Below are 17249 nucleotides of genomic sequence, written 5' to 3' on the forward strand. Positions count from 1 at the left end.
CTAAACAAGATTTCTTCAAAAACAAAGCTTTATATTACCGTGTGTGCATGTTTGTGCATGTGAGTCTAAAAAAAGTTATTAAATACTATCCCAGCAACTACAGAATATCTTACAAATGATGGGGTATTGTTCTTTTTTTTATCTAACAGCTGCTTTTTGTTTAAGTAGTTTACTGTTGCTAAAAGCTCTGACAATCCAGATACTTCTTGCTATCAAGGTTTATCTCAACCTGTTAAAGTCTAGATAAGAGGTTGCCAGTTTTCCTGCTTCAAAGGAGAAAAGAGTAATTGGAGCTATAAACTCTCCCATTCATCATTAAAATGCACATTTTTATAGGACCACAGAAAGCATCTGTGTCTTCACTAAGATGAGGCATGCATTAGACAGATTTGAACTGAGACAGCTCAATAACGCAGATCACTTGTCTTACATCTACAGATGTTGATGTGCACACACTCATTTCAGAAGAGGGGAAAACAGAACACACTTAGTCAGAAGATTATTTTTACAAAATGAGGAACTCATACAGCACAACTCTTTGTTTTAGATGAAGCCAAGAGCCCTTAGCCCTTCACCAGATGGACTTGGTACTTGTCACGCGTGAGTTACACATTTCTTTTTAGTGCAGTTTCTCTCACTCATGCCTTGCTATAAAGACCGTTTTATATAAAGTTCAAGACTCATGCTCTCTTGAAGATGATTTCAAACACTATTCCATGGCCAATTCTGACAACTGTGCACTTATTTGTAGAGGGCTCTAAGAAAAAGTGGAATCTACCTAACAACTAGCCTTAGTTTGTACATTATGTTCATATTTCCTTATGCTTAATTTTACGGAGTCTTCCATTTTAATAACTTGCAAATTCAACAGAGATAGAAACACTTTCAAAGTGAATTAACTTTACTCATGCAGGATGTCTTTATCAACAGAATATATAATATCTGCAGTATGAAGTAAGGTTTTACCAGAGAACAGGTTCAGATATAATTTTTCATTCCCTTTCCCTTGTAATCAATAATTCTAAAATGAATCTTCACTTGTTTCCATCAGAATGACTGAAGAAAAAGGTTGCCTGATAAGATGATCATTGGTTACTCTAGGAAAAGATAATTTATATTAATATTTTGTCATCTCAAAAGAGGATTTGGGTTAGCATAGCACTGATAGATAAACATATGGTACTGCTAAAAAATCTAAAGGATTCTGACAAGTCTTTTCATTCATAAGCTGTCTCTATATATTCTTAAAAATTGTGGATTTTGTAGAATTTGCAAATAGCATCCAGTAAGCAAAATTACTTGCTCCATGAGGATGAATGAAAAACTGCAGAGATATCTTGAAGATGTTATATATATATGTGTAGAGATGAATTTCCTAAGGAATAAATCTCACAGGTTCATAGAATCATAGGATGTCTGAGGTTGGAAAAGACCTCTGGAAGGCTTCTGATCCAGGAAACCTTACTCAAAGCAGAGTCACCCAGAGCAGGTTGCCCAGTATGACTCAATCTGATCCTGTTTAACATATTAATCAATGACTGGGATGAAGGAATAGAGTGCACCCTCAGCAAGTTTGTTGATGATCCAAATCTGGAAGGAGTGGCTGACACGCTGGAAGGTTGTGCTACCATTCAAGCAAGAACTGGACAGACTGGAGAGTTGCACAGGGAGGAACATTATTATGAGGTTCAAAAAAGGGAAGTGTTGAGTCCTACATCTAGGGAGGAATAACCACATACCTCGGTACAGGTTAGTGGCTGACCTGATGGAAAAGAACTCTGTGGAGAGTGACCTAGGTGTTTTTTGGACGACAGGTTGGCCATGAGGCAGTACTGCACCCTTGTGGCCAAGATGACCAATGGTATTCCAGGGTGCATGAAAAAGTGTGCCTGGCAGGTTGAGAGAGGTGATCCTCCCCTTCTACTCTGCCCTGGTGAGGCCATATCTGGGATATCACTTCCAGTTCTGAACTCACCAGTTAAAGAAAGACAGGAAACTGCTGCAGAGAGTACAGCAGAGAGTCACAAAGCTAGTTAGGAGCCAGGAGCATCTACCTCATGAGGAAAGACTGAGAGACTTAGGGCTGTTGAGCTCTTTTCAGTGGTGCCCAGAAACAAGAGGAGATAATGGGCACAAACTGGAACACATGAAATTCCACACCAACATGAGGAAAAAATTCCTTACTTTGAGGGTGATGGAGCACAGGAAAAGCTGCCCAGAGAATTTGTGAGTCTCCCTCTCTGGAGATATTCAGAACCCACCTGGAAATTTTCCTGTATAGTATACTGCTTTAACATGGGGTTGGAGTAGATGATCTCCAGCTCCTACGATTCTGTGATTCTGTGGTTCTGTATCAGGCTCCTACAAGTGACTGGCTTGTCTCACATAGAAGAAATTGAAGAATATAGTCTGGGATGGTCGTTCAAGAATAGTAAAATAAAATCAGTTCTGAATTTCCTTTACTTAAAGAATTGTTGCATGGTAGTGAAAACTCATCTTGAGATCTGGCATTTTGAACAATATTGGCATATAATTTTTCACCAAGATGAAATATGCATTTGCAAGAAGAAAGAAAAAAGCAAGATACATGCAGTCTAATCTATTTAGCAATCTGTCTCTAATTTTAATGATGTATTTGTCATTTTATTGCTCAGAAAATGTCATTCATATGAAACTGTCACTATGATATTAGAGGGGAACAGCTTGTGTTAAACTGTGTAATGTCTTTGCCAACTTAGTTACATACTACCTCCTTAGAATTTCCTTTGCAATTTCAGGATAACAAAGATACTTTATGTACTACACTTCTGTACATAGCTGCTGTACAAAATGTGGATACACCTATCATTTGTTTAGTTAGTTTAGTCAGTTATGAAAGTTATTTTGAAAAGCCTTGTGTAAGAATAGTCTGAGGAGAAAATACAACATTATCCTGAAATATCTTTTAACATTTTTAAATAAGTAGTGATTAGGAGGAGATGTAAATACTTTCAAAGAGAATTAAAAAAAAAAAAAGAAAAAAAAGAGAGAGAGATGAAATTATTTTTCTCTGATAGATATTTAAAGATATTATCATGACCCATAATCACTGAGCTGGAGGAAAGGTGCATCTCTTTTTTATTGTTCATATATTTACATCAATATGTCTGCTTGGTTAATTAATCAAATACAAAAAAAAAATCACTGCTGGTTTACAATTTCCAAATCTGGAAAATATTCTGCAGGAAATAAAGATAAACACAAAGCTAGAATTTACTGTTTTGTATTGTTTTCTTTTTTTTCTTAAAATAAATGTATATATATATAATTTATATATAATATATATATTATATATAAATGTATACAAGGGATTTGGCAGTATATAGGCGCTCATCTACCTTACAGGAAATTTTTTTTAAGATTTTCTCTACTTTTTCATGTTCTATTCAAAATTTTTATTATATAAAACAAAAAAATAGCTAAAACTCACAAATCTTAGAGGCTTGGATTTCAGCTGTCTTCTATAGTAAAATGAAGGTAAAATCTGATTATTACCTTTCTATAGTTTTGTGAGAACAAGGTAGTGTAGAGCACTTTGTAACATTAAACATAATGCTGCATTCTTATAAAGTTGTAACTCAAAGCTTACATTCAAAGAAGTTTTCGTATTTCAGTTACATGAACTTTTGGCTGAATTAAGATGAAAGATGTTTGTTAAAAGAGAGGATTTCTTAAATGAAAAGTATTATTTAGGAAGCTCCAAGCAATTTTATTTCTACAATTTTTAATGGTTGTTTTCATTTTGAAACAAAATCTGTCTCTTAAAAAATTAATGATTATTAAAAAAAAATCAAAAAGGTATTTGAAGAGTAAAATTACTGAGCAGTTGGAAGGTCTGTGAAGAATGTAAAAAACTGTAAACAACAACAACAAACAAACAACTAAAACAACATTTTCATGGCTTGTATTGTCTTAAAAAAAAAAACAACAGTTAAGTTGTTATGAAGAATTGATACATACATTGAAAGGACTGTTTAAGAACCCATTCAACTCCTATGTAGGAGCATAGCTTCACGTTTTTCCCCATGAATCCTCCACTTGTCATCAACATTTGCTTTCAGTCCATAAATCCTTTATGCTAATCTCAAAGCTTTTGCCCTGTTTGTAGATCTACGGAATCAAGCATAACATAATGACACAGAATGTTTTGTTCAGTTATCCTGATCAAACAATTTGTATAATTTCACTATTTATTCTACATTTTTCATTCATTTCTACTGTACTTTAAGTGGTTTAGAGTTTAATTCAAGTTCAGAATACCAAGATTTGGGACTTTTGCACATGCACACGTAAACTTGTATTCTATAATGTAATCATAAAAAGGTTTTGACCCTGCCACATGTGAATGTTTTTGGACTACATTCTGATCTGAGATGAAGCACGTATCAGATACAGCTATCGTCATGTTATAAATATATCTCTGTATTCTATCAAATAAACATCAGGTCTGGTATACAATCTGTCATTTGCAATTCTGAATCCTAAGAGATGTGTCTAGACAAGTACTATAGATGCTGGGAAGATATATACTCTAAATTCTCCTCTGGAGCAGAGGCCAGTTATAGCTGCTCCCCATAGACTCTGAAATAACTGCACTGAATGTAATTATATTAGTGTTTTTTCTGTGTTGTCCTTCATCTACACAAAGACATAAAATAAGTTTCTGAGTAATAATCAACTGCACCTCATCTATTAGAGTTCATGGATTAACAGAATCAGAGAATCATAGAATGTCTTGGGTCAGAAGGATCATCAAGTTCCAGCTCCTTTGCCTCAGGCTGGTTTGCCAACTACTAAATCATGCATTAAATCAGGTTGAACATGGTCCCAGCCAATCAGGTCTTGAACTCTTCCAGGGATGTGGCATCCACAACTTTTTTGGACAGCTTGTGCCAACACCTTATCACCCTCTGAGTGAAAAATTTCCTCAACATCTAATCTAAATCTCTCCTCTTTTATTTTAAAATATTTCCCCATATCCTATCACTATTTACTCATGTAAAAAGTTGATTACCATTCTGTTTATAATCTCCCTTTAAATACTGGAAGGTCACAATAAAATCTCCCTAGAACCTTCTCCTTCCAACCTGAACTCCCAGCTCTCTCAGTCTTTGTAGGAGAGCTGCTTCAGTCCTATGATCATTTTCACAACTCTTCTCTGGACTCCAGAAGTTCAACTTCTTTCCTGAGTTGGCAGACCTAGACCTGGAGACAGTTGTCCAGAAAAGGACTCACGAAGACAGAGTAAAGAGGGATCGTCACCCTCTCCCTGCTGGCCACTCCTTTTCTGATGCAGCCCTAGATACTGTTGGCCTTATGGGCTGCAAGCATGCAATCAAGGCTGGCTTATGTTAAGTTTTTCATCTACCAGGACTCCTAAGTCCTTCTCAGCAGGGCTGCGCTCAAGAAGTTCTTCTCCAAGTCTGTATACATATCTGGGATAGCCAGACCTATGTTGCAACACTTTGCACTTGGCCTTTTTGAACTCTATTGGGTTCACATGAGCCCATCTTCAGAGCTTGTTCAGGTACCTCTGGATGACATTCCTTCTTTCTGCCATGTCAGCTGCACCACTCAGCTTGGTATCATCCACAAAATTCCTGACAGTGCACTCGATTTCATCATTTTTGTCACTGATACATATATTAAAGAGTACTGGTCCCAAGATGGACCCCTAGGGTACACCACTTCTCACTGGCCTCCACCTGGACATATTGTTATACAAACTGTGATTAAATCGAAAGTAAATTTGAATGTGTATCCTCATCCATACAGTTCTAGTTGTTGAAACTTTCAATGTCAGACTATGCTATATTTTGAAAAGGAGAAAAGGAATGTGTGGGAGCCATTAAAATTTCTAATGTCCATTTTGGAACTATTATTTTTGTTTATGGTGTTTCTGGCTTAGGTACTGTATAAACAAGTCCCTCCTGCAGTCATTACTCACATTCCCCCAAAGTTACAGTACTTCACAAATTTCAGTGGTTTAATTGTGTCTTCAAAGGAAGACACTTATCAATGGGACTTAAGTTTATGCTTGAAGCTAAACATATGTTTATGAAGGGACCCAAAACAGGTCCTAAGGGGTTGTGTTTTCCATTCATGTTGATATTATGGTGTTTAATGTGTCAGGAGCTGAATAATCTACTCGTTCTGAGTAACTCTCTGTAGACATATTCAGTATTTAGAATTAATATCACAAAGTCTACATATGAGATTCTCTTTCAAGACACTGAACATTATGACATAGTTGAATAGCTTAAAAACACACAGGATGGTGATAAAATGTACAGATTCGTCTCTTGCTAGGAGTATGATATTTCCTGCTGTGAAATGTTTAAATTGAATGAAACCTAATGTATTAGTTATCTTGGTCAGCTATCTTGTACACAATAAATTGACTGCTTTCTCTCATGCAACATGTCCAAAAGCAGTTATGTTAGGATACACATCAAAGATATCCTGTTAGGAGAAATATCCACTGTTGATTCTTGCACTCTTCCAGGTACCAAAGCTTCACGCAGCTTGCAGCAGAGTCCCTAGGAACTGTGTATCTTAATTTTTTTTAATTTCATGGTTTGACAGACTGCACTACATCTGCCCATACAAGAGAATTAATCAAATGAAATATATCTGATGAGATTTGCCAGCTGCTTTTGACTGCTATGTGGCAGCATGAAGCTATACAACAGTTGAAGAAATTTATGGCAGCTCTGTATTGTAAGAAACACATAGCAAAGACAAAATCTGCTGCTGAGCCTGACCTTGGCATATTTCACAATATTTTTATATTTCACATCATCAGTCATCTGATTCTTTCAGTAGAACTGTAGAGATCACCTTCATGAATAATAACATTAACCCTATGTGAAGAGCTGACTGACCCTCTACCACCCATTACAGTAAGTACTAAGGTGACAGAATCTACGGTAATCACATCAGTTCTACTTCATATTATCTTTATACTGGGATAAACATTCAAGTTTTTTGGGGAAACCCTAGCCCATTATTTATCCCTTAATACACTGCAACATCCACTGTCCATCTCTGCAGCTGAAGTTTTGGACCAGACTGAAGGCAGGCAGTCTTTTATTGTGAAAAAATCTACACGAGCACAGTCCTCAAAAATGTGAAATACTGGACAATATCCTTAGGGCTTTAAAGGTGAAATGTCAGGTACTTGAAGATCTTCCTAGTTTTTATATTAAGTGAAATATTTTCATTTCCTTAGAACTGATATTGTATTTGTTTTGAACGTAAGACAAAATATTAGGAGAGGTCTGAAGGGAAGTCCAGCACACAAGTGACTAATAACAGTCTAATCCCTCAGTACTATTGGAATAAAATGTATTTGTGTTTCTTTCTTTTCAGTCAAATAAACAGATAAATATATTTCCCCTGGCTTCAATTACAGCAACTTGGCTTTGCAGAAGAATCCTTTCAGTTTTGATTTCCTGTCAGCTTTACTAAAACATGACCACAGAGTATAGTATTCTATTTATGTGTTTTTATAGACTCTAAGCTTTAAAACGAGTGTTTCTAAATCAAATTGCAATACGTTCTAACTTGGATGTGTTGGTTTGTTTTATCTACACAGTATATCTCCACTTTTAATGAATGTGTGAAACTGCAAAAGTGGTAGAGAAAGGATGTGGCTTGAAAGAAAGCAAGAAATTTTTGAAAGCAAACTTCTTTTGAATCTTCCCATAGCAGGTAGAAAACAAATTAAACCAAACCAAGCTGTCTTTAACTCCCATGTACAAAGGGCTTGTCTCAGGGAAGTCAGTGCTATACTATAATCTTCCCTTTAAGCAGAGCTTTTTATAGGTGGATCTTCCAGAGACCTGACAGCAACAGGTGTCCTGAGCTGTGATCAAAACCTGCATGGTCCCTAACTGCTTTCTTATAGTTTGCTGCCCTGAGAACTAAAATTACTGTCCTACTTTCTCATTCCTAAAATTCCCTGAGTGTAGCCCTGGAAATTTTCTCCTCTGGCTCTACAGAACTTTTCTATTTCAAGTTAGACTTTAAATCTCTACTCATGCTCAAGTGGTAGCCAATCTTGAAGAGAAAACAAAAACTTACTTTATAAGTAGCAATCTCTTCTAAAAGTCACTGTCTTTTCTAGAGTGAGTATTATTTTTCTTCTCTCACACACACCACAGAGCTCAGTCTTTACAGGCATGGTCTTTGAAGAGAGGAAGGCAAATGTAGAAATACAGAGTGGTGTGATCACAGCACTTTATTCTTCATCCTGTTCAAGAAATTATTTGTTCTGTACTTTGAAGAGTAAAAATGCCCTGCAGTAGATAGGCTCAGTAATGTTGCTGAATCTATGCTGAGGGATGCAGACAGCAATGCAGAATGGGTAGGAAGAAAATAAAGAACTTAATCACTTCCACTCTTACTAAGAATGCATTGAGGAAGGCACTTTTGAAACAGAGAAAGTGGAATGTCTTCGGACAGCTAAGTGGGCCAATAAAACTGCCAAGATCAGAGTGAAGAGAAGAGCTTTCTAAAATGCTGCCTTTAGCAGGCCATAAGTCTTACCCAGCGGACAGTTCAAGCATATCACTTGCACCAGTCCTACTCTTCCCTGTTTATTTTCTTCTTGTCAGCATTAACGTTGAATAACAAAGCAGCAAGCAAACAAACATGAGGAAGAAAAACCCAATTGACATGAAAAAGAATTTGAGTTGTTTTTTCAGCAGTGTTGAGGAATCCCCTGGACCACACCATGCCTGCACAAACACTACTACTGCCTGCACCTCCATTCTAGAAGGTAAAGCTATGAACTTGTATTAAGTATCTTAAAATAAACATTTAGATGAATATGAGAGTGACAAGGCTACTTTTAAATATTTCAGAGGGATGCACATCCAGAAATTTTTTTTGGCACCCAGGTGAGGTGTCTTCCTGTAATACTTGGTTGCTTGAGTTCACATGAGCTTCACAGTATTCCTCCTATAATTATTTAGAAACTATTTTACAGGTAAGGAATATTTTATGAAGTGAAGAATTTGTTAGTGAAATGGGAATCACATTCTGTACTCAGTGTGGAGAGGCTGGAATTGTTGTGACCAGCCTCTCGGAAGTCTGCCCTAACACTGACAGAGTGGAATAATACAGAACTCTGCTGCCACTTCTTTCAAAAGGGAATGCACAATCCATAATCAAATAGGCAGGGAAATACCTCTCCAGAGAAAAAATAAAATAAAAAAATAAAAACAGAGAGGGGGCCTGGGGAGGCAGGCTGGAGAGAAAACAAATAGATTTCAGTTGAAAAACAGCCTGGTCTCTGTCAAACATGGCAGTAAAACTGACATACTCCTGCAGACTGAGTTGGTAAGATCAGCATGTCATGATAGAAAAATCACAGATAAGAAAATTCGGGGGTAGATTTAATGCAAAGGCTATCTAAAGAAAATATACATTTTTAAGCACGCATGTAAACAAGAAAGCAAGGTATGGCTAAGTCAAAACTTCAGTGGAAAGTTAAACTCAGCAATTAGTGTTATAGAGTTACAAGACTAAAAAGTCATTAACACTAAGTAGAAACAGAGATAATTAAAGAATACCATGTTCATAGTCTCTTTCCTAAGATAAAGTGGAATGTCAATCTGGAAAACCCATCCAGCACTGTAGAAGAGACTCATAAGCAAATGATTCGGATAGCAGCCCAGAAAGTGCTCCAGTAAGCAGGTTACTACAGGAAAACAATTTGCTTTAAAAAGAGGCTTAACACTAAGCCCTGACCTTACTGATAACTAACAAAATTAAAGTGCAATAAAAAGGAAAAAAACATCTGAAAGGGTCTCTAAGGGCCTGAGCATCATTTCAATAAACACTGTGGGTGCACATGTTTAGTACTGATTCACTTGATTGTTTGGGCATCTTTAGAGCCAAGTCTGAGCTCGTTCATTTCTAACATTTAGAGCCTTTATGTGCAGAATACAATTGCACTGATGGGTCCAAATTTGAACACAGCTGGCTGAATGCTAATCTGGTCTATTCATCTTCTTCCAGGACAATAAGCACCAGTGAGAGGGCTTATATATTGCTTTAGGCAGAATAGATACTTGTGCATACACACACAGAAATAAGTGCACACAGACACATGTAAACAGGCTGTCAGGGCAGAATTGAATGGATTGGCTTGGACCAACTATTCCAGAGTATGTTTGGAGGAACTCAGCTTGGTGCATTTTGTCCATGTAGTCACACTGCAACTCCCCCGGACATGGACAAAGTACTCTGTGTGTTAGGACTAAAAAGATTGAGCAGGAAATTAAGAAAACCAGCTGAGGGTAAGTGTGGCACGCAAGTCTCTCAGTTCAGTTTTCTACTACAGAGTTCTGCCGGAGTGTTAAGTTTATAAGTTTATTTTTATTTATAAATTTATTTATAAATTTATAAGTTTAAGAAATTTATAAGTTTATTTTTATTTATAAATTATTAAGTTTATAATTGTTATTCTTGATCATTAGACAAAAATAAAAAGTCCTGGTAGATCTTTCCTCTCGACTGCCCTATTCCTATATCAAGACATTCCAGTTAACATTTTGGAGTATAGGGAAATGACAGGTTATAACTTTTTTCCTGAAGTATCTTCATGGCCTGAGGAATTCTGAATGGTCAACTAGATAACAATGCAAAGGCAGCTGCACACATTTGAGTGTGGTGTGCATATTGTTGTGTGTCCGTATGTAATCTGTATTGTTTTGTGTGAGCCTCTGGCTATTATGAACAGTTTGGAATGGATGGCTACAGAGCACCTCCCCACGGATAAGTAAGCCTTGCTGATGTGGAATATGTAGAAACCCCTAGCACCTACCTTTTCCTCCTGTCAGTACATTTGATCACAATCTAGGAACATCTGTGCAGATAGCTGCAGCCTGGTAGCTGTGAACATTTCAGGACAGCAATAGTTTTTCACCTCCTATGGGTATTCTTGGAGACATATACTGAAGATTTTCAAAAGCAATAATAATGATAATAATAATGATGATGATGATGTTCTGTGGGAACTTTTTCAACAGAAACTTAAACTTCAAAAGACTTGGTCAGTCATGGGGACTTCCAGCTGCCTTGTGGTGAAGCACAGGACAAACAAGGGTTTTTGAAATGAAGGCTTAATGTAAAGCTACAATAAGCAGTTGCATTTCTCAGCTTTAAGACAGAGAGAGAGAGAAGAAACTGTGGTAGCATTAGTTTTGTAACTGCTACATGAAGTTCCAGTACTGTTAAACTCAATGCTCAACATTATGGTATATATAATATGGTATATTTATGCCCAAGACGTGAGACTGTTGTTGACATGGTTTGTAACAGCAGTGTTGATGTAAATGCCTGTTTCCTTGGATTGTGTATCATGATGACATTAATCCACAAGGAAAGAAAACCATCTGGAAAATTTTCAGTTAGTATAATCTGAACTGAATTAAATATTACTCAGTGTAAAACCTTTCTTTAGCTGAGAAAAGGACTATACCGCTTGCTGTTCAGCTAGACTCCTCTAATCCAATGTGTTCTCCTAATGTCGTATTTTCTGCCTTGTTTTAAATAAACTGCTGTGAATTGCACTCTCTTGTATAAATTACCAGATATATAACCTAACGGAGGGCAGCACTATCTTAAATAGACACATATTTCAAGACATCCTTAACATCTCTTAGGTTCTGAAGATTTACAGGTTTTTCCTTCAGTGCTTTTACCCTAAGGAATTATGTTTACAAAAACTACATTAAAACAAATTGCATACACGGTGTGGCTGTTATTATTTTTATTATCATTACCATCATCATTTTAATGAAAAAAATATTTTAATTGGGAGCAAATTTCTTTAAGTAAAGCTCCAGTGGAACTTTGATGTCCACGTTTGAATAAAATTATATACTTTTCTCCTTTGCCACACAGGATCAATTTGGAACATGCCTTGAGTGCTTGAAAAAATCAGAATCTGAGTGTTTATGAGGATGGCCAAAAGATTGAAGAGGAGAATTTAGGATCTGCCCACTAGCCCTAGATAATGAGTTGACATTAATTTCAGTGCAAGTAGGATCAGATCTTCAGCTATAGAAGCACAATGTCCTCTCTGACCAAGTGGTGTCACTGCACTTTCTCAAGTGTCCTGAATCAGAATGAATCAGCTATTAAGTTATTCTGTTGCAACTTTTCACACCACATATCCTATGGTACAGAAACAGAGACTGAAAAATTTGTCTGTTCATTTTAGGGCTGACTTTGGCCTCGACTTTTTTATGATTTGCCTTTTTCCTCCCAGCTGTTTTCTTTCCTATTTATTGTAAGTGGTTTTTATTGGGACTTAGCTGTCCAGAAGTCGGTGCTTTTGAAGGCAAAGTTGATACACAACTGAACTCTTCTAAATGGCCTGCTCTGTTTACAAAAGGCTCGCTAAGTAACAAAGAGCAGAAATAAAGTACTGTTCATCTACGTGGTTTTCATCATTTATAATCTGTGGATCACAGAGTTCTTGCAACTGCAAAAGATAAAACCTTTACAGGAGATTGTAATAGAAAGGCAGTATTCCTTTGCAGATCTTTGTCGTGCAAGCAGCAAATTCTCATGACTCCCAGGAAGTAATCAGGTGACACAAACATTCTTAACATTTTGTAAAACTATAGCAAGAACTAGTTTTGACATACAGACTATACCTAGATATTTTTTATAATTTTGGAGGCATGCTTTCATGCTTGAAGTTACTGGCCAGTACCCTATTGACTTCAGGAGTTCTTCATAAAATCCATTGATTTTATGAACCAATTAAAAAATCTCCTTTTTGGACTACAAATAAAAATAAAGAAATATTTGCAATGGAAGATTCATAATCATACTTCAAACACTCAGTACACAAAATCATTTGAAGAATGATTTATTATTTATGTAGCTGGAGTTGTTGCAGATATGTATTTAAACCATCAAAATTTCAGTGTAACAAGAAATACATAAAATTTAGAAATTTCATCTGGATAATGGAAAACAAGCTATGAACTTACTGTCCCTTATTTGAACTTGCTGAACCAGAATGCCATAATGCTATAGCAGCTTGACAGTATTCAGCTGGACAGAGATACTCATCCAGTGATGCTAATAAGGTTCACAATTATTATTATTATTATTTTTAGCAATTGCTGTTGACTATTTCTGATATCAAGTACATCTAATTTAACACCTTGGTTTGTTCTCTTTGCATCTACTTATCTACCACTGGTAATACTAGGTGACATAGTAATGGAGGCTTTTCCTGAAATGTAATTGATTATCTTAGGAGACATATTAAATGCCAAACCTATCACCGTGGAACTGTAAGAAACTACAGGCTTCCTGACAAATACTCATGTTTAGATTAAGCAAACACTTTCCACTCCAAATTACTCTCTCATTGTATGGTTGGGTCATTGTCTACACAGAATTCCAGTACGAATCTCTTGGAGAGGCTCAGTAGGATCACATCTAGATTTGGTTTTATCTTTCATTTTTTGTGTGGTCTTGCTATCAAATGCATTAATATCTTTAAAATACCAGTCCTCTTTACTACGCACAGTAAAAGACCTTACTGAGCTTAGGAGTGGTAGACATCCATTTTTCTAAGGCTTTGCCTAACAGTGCAGTTCCAAAGATTCTTCTTTGAATAAGAAATATAATGCTAGTTAAGTTGATATTTTTTATAAAATACTTTATTAAGAATAATAAGAGTAAACAAGGTTACAAAAATACCAACTTTATTAACTAGTGAAGATGCCATTAATTACAGAAGATTGTAATACAGGTTATAACCACAGTGTTCCTTTTCGTTAGGCATTTGGTTAGTTATCATTAATGGAAGCATTATTTTTTCTACTTAAATATGAAAAAATACTCTTATCATACACTGAATTCCACAGGCCGCTCCCTGAATTGATCCCACAAAAGGAAACACCATACACAAATGCCCAAGATTATATCTAAAAAGGAACACTGTAAAATTTTAGGATGAAAAGCCATGTCAGTTCCTGCCAGCAGCCCTAACATTCATAAAACAATAATACACCAGTGCATCTGAGGGAGGAAGAAAATAGCTGATAAGGAAAGAAGACTAAACAACCAATATTGGTTTTATATAGGTTTCATGGGAGTGAACTGGTTTACAACCAGCCTTCCATAAAGATGGCAATAAAGCCATGCCTGCTGTGTAGTCCAGAACTGGTGTGCTTTTCAGCATAAAAGGATGCATGTAGTTCAGTGCACAGCTGTAGGGAAAAGCATTGAGCAAATGTCACCCCCTACTTTCTTGATAATCACATTCATTGATTTCAAGGGACATTTTGCCTGAGTAGATTTTGACCCTCAGAAGTACATTTGAACCCTTGTCTGAAAAACCCTAACTCAAGTGAGTAGCTCTGTCAAGTACATTGGCATTACACGCATCAAAGGTCTGCAGAATGCCTGGGAGAATTTTAATCTCGAACTACAAAAGATTTCAGCAGTAGCAGCAAAGATTTTGACCAGTACATTCCCAATGAGAGCTATAGTTTCTCTGAGGATCACGAGATTTAGAAATGAAAAAGAGATAGGGATAAAAAACAACTTTTTTTTTTTTTTTTAAGGGAAAGATGTTTTCATTAAGGAAAGGAAGAAGTGTCAACCAGTTCCAAGGCTTAAAGAAGATCAGTAATTGAGTCAACTAACTTCAGCAGCTTAAGATCAGGACTTAGGTTTGAAAATTTTGAATCCAGTTATTACGTTTTTCAGAGTCCATAGATTAGTTGCATCAAGAAAAAGGAAGATGAAATTCAAAGGAATTTAAGAATGTCCTTAGAGACATAAGAAATTAGGTTCTATATCTTTTAATTACAATATGTACAAAATCACATCTGCAAAATAAAGTCCAGATACCACTGAAGTTAGTAAGAGGCTTTTCAGAAATTTAGATGGGCACGAGGTTAGGTCCATCTTTTATTATAGAAAGAAATATGTTAGAACAATGAATGAGTATTTGTAGAGCATCCATTATTAAGAGAATCCTGTAGTTATAACAGTTGCCTGGCACGGTACCATTGGTACCAACAAGAAATATTCACAGGAATAAATGAAGTACAAATTCATTACCACGTATCATTATTCTTCTCTTCCTTTGCTTATCAGAGTCTCATGTGCCCTCCATATAGTGGTAGGGAGAGCAAAAGCACCTGATAAGCAAGTGCATACAAACATGTCAAGTTCTGGAGCATCAACTCTGCACAACTTATTTTACTGAGGTGATGCCTAGAACAAACAGGTAAAAATCCTTACACATTGTCTAACAAAAAACACTATTTTTTAATCATATATATGTGTGTGTGTGTGTGTGTGTGTGTAAAAATCACAGCCTTCTGCACAGCAGAAGATTATAACTAAAATATTTTAAGATTCAGTTTTTTAGATAGACATAACGCCTGCACGTATAATACAGTGAGCACATAACAGTTCCTAAGGTATGAAGAGCAAACATGGAATTATGTATCTGATCCACATTCTACTAATGACTGAAAACAAAACTCACTTGAGTTTTTTCAAAAGTCTCTCTCAAAAAGTTAATTGTTTCAATATGCTGCAGTCAGTATATACTTAGTAAGAATACAATCTTTACATAAATGACAATACAATAATTAATTGTAAATACAACAGGCTAAATCCTGCCCTCTTTAAGCCTGGTGAGTAGGAGAGACAAAAAGGAGTAAAAAAGCCTTTGGAAGCAGCCAGAATAGGTAGACTATCCATGTAGCATCCACAGCTTCAGGTCTCTAGTACAGGAAAGTTGCTTCTGTTCCAAAGAAACTATTTACATCAGGAGGACTTTCAGATGCTCTGCTTCCTAAAATATTTTTTTCCTATGCACCAGTAGATGTTGCTGAATGCTTGACACAAATCTCAACAAGCCAAGCAATTTAAGTGTGGGCTGAAATTCATCCCAGTTAACTAGGAGATGTAAGCATATTTGAGTCTCACTATAGCCAAAGTGCACTGCTGGAGAATAACTTGGTGAGTTAACAAGAAAACAGCCTCCCTTGACAGCTCTCCTGAAATGGTTACTTTCTGCCAGGGCAGAACTCAGCCCTGAGTCTCTCAAATGAAATAAAATGCTCTTTTATATGTCTACATCATCATGTCAGTTTAGCGGTTATGCAGTTAGATATGGTATATATACCTTACAATTTGCTACTGGAAACATATACAATTACACTGTCACAAGTGAAGTAATAGTGCAGTTACTTATGCAATTGCATGTACAGTAGTAAAAATAACTGGATATGTGTTATCTACTTTCTAGAATTTACAGGGTAGTTGGTGCCACCTATAACATATTACCACCTGCAAATTGTAGAATAATTCCAGACATACAGTTACATACCTAAGTGGGAACAAGCACTTTTCACAGATGGTGATTATTTGTCCCCTTTCCAACTCAACATAGACAGAAATGATGGTTCTGCATGCAGTCAGGAAACACAAGGTGCTTAACTACTAGTGATGATTTCCCCATTTCGTACGAGGTCATCTCCCTGTAATAATTTCGCTGCCCCGAAAGAGACCAATTTTAGGTACGGTCTTATTAAATATCTGAAGTCTCTGAAAGGCTTATCAATACATACAATAATTTTCTTACTACTGTCTCTCATCCAGGTGCCAGATTCAACTATTTTTTTTCCTGCAGTTAACAGTTACTTTTAAGTAAATACATAGCATCCTCTCAATTTTTAACACCTCTTGAGAAGGATTTAGACATGTTTAGTTGAAATACCTTTTAATGGCAAAAAGCTGTCAGTGGCAAATCATGACAACTTTTTCAAATCCTATCAGATACACATTCTAACGTTGTACATTCACAGTTAGTTCTGTGACTAACTTCAAACAAACCATCAACAGTTTGTCAACAAGTCCATTTGTATATCACTTTGCAAATCCAGGGAGTTTTTTGATATACCTCTTAGGGGACCACCTTCATACTAAAGGGATCAAGTACAGAAATAGAGCCTATAAGCACTGTGTGAAAGAAGGTGATACTGACTTCTATGAGAACTCCACTAACTGAAGGCTTGTTGAAGTTTGTCAACAATGAAAAGATTAATTTCAAAAGGGACATTTTTTTTAATGAAATATTGAATTTTTGACCTCTCTTAAGGGTTTGAGAAATAGTCATATATGCTGTCTTTGATAGATGTATACATCTC

This window comes from Cyrtonyx montezumae, unplaced genomic scaffold, assembly GCF_038088225.1.
Source record: "Cyrtonyx montezumae isolate F1298 unplaced genomic scaffold, pur_monq_1.0 scaffold_3, whole genome shotgun sequence".
Lineage (NCBI taxonomy): Eukaryota > Metazoa > Chordata > Aves > Galliformes > Odontophoridae > Cyrtonyx > Cyrtonyx montezumae.